This window comes from Pterocles gutturalis, unplaced genomic scaffold, assembly GCF_000699245.1.
Source record: "Pterocles gutturalis isolate BGI_N339 unplaced genomic scaffold, ASM69924v1 scaffold16017, whole genome shotgun sequence".
NCBI lineage: Eukaryota > Metazoa > Chordata > Aves > Pterocliformes > Pteroclidae > Pterocles > Pterocles gutturalis.
In genome coordinates this window covers 1,195-1,894 of record NW_010110526.1, presented here as the reverse complement: position 1 = coordinate 1,894, position 700 = coordinate 1,195, and positions in this window count along the sequence as shown.

Genomic DNA, 700 nt, shown 5'->3' with positions numbered 1-700 from the left:
TCGGCCCCGCTGCCGCAGGAGTCCGGGCACCTAATCCGGCACGTTTTAATGTAATGTCATACTGTCAGCCCCACACCAAACGGTTCTGCCACCTAACAACTGAACTGTGCTAAAAGCAGCAGTCTCTAAATCTGTTCCATACTGTAATAATAAAACAATCGCACAGGTAGTTGGCTGGTTTGCTTTCAGGCGCGACATTTAAAAAATAATTAAAAAAAAAGTGCTCATAAGGAACGAAATGGGTCGAGGTCGCAATGCCTTTGGGGGCTTTGTATGGAAAGACTGCCTGCACGAGCAAAAGCGAGTGAGAGAGACTGCAATGCACCCAGGAGAGCCTGAAGTTCTCACTATATGCGAGCTGTCAGGTCTAGCCTTAAAACTTTTTATAACATCCTATGCAGGCAAAATTTCCCATTAAAGGGAACTGGAGCTCAGCCCAGCCCACTGTGAACCAGGACGATACCTGCGTCTGCATTTGATTTTTTTAAAACCACTCTGCCTTGGTGATATTTTCCCCCTGGCCCTTTTGTATTCTGATCTGTGTAGAGATCTGCCTCTGAAATCTATAACACCAACACGAAAACAGATTTCAAGACAATGAATGCAAATCTGTGCTCAGAGACCATCTGCCAGATGAGGGAATCAGATGTTCGGTAGTTAAAGGGACAGCGCATGGATTTCCTTGACTCATTATGTGCAG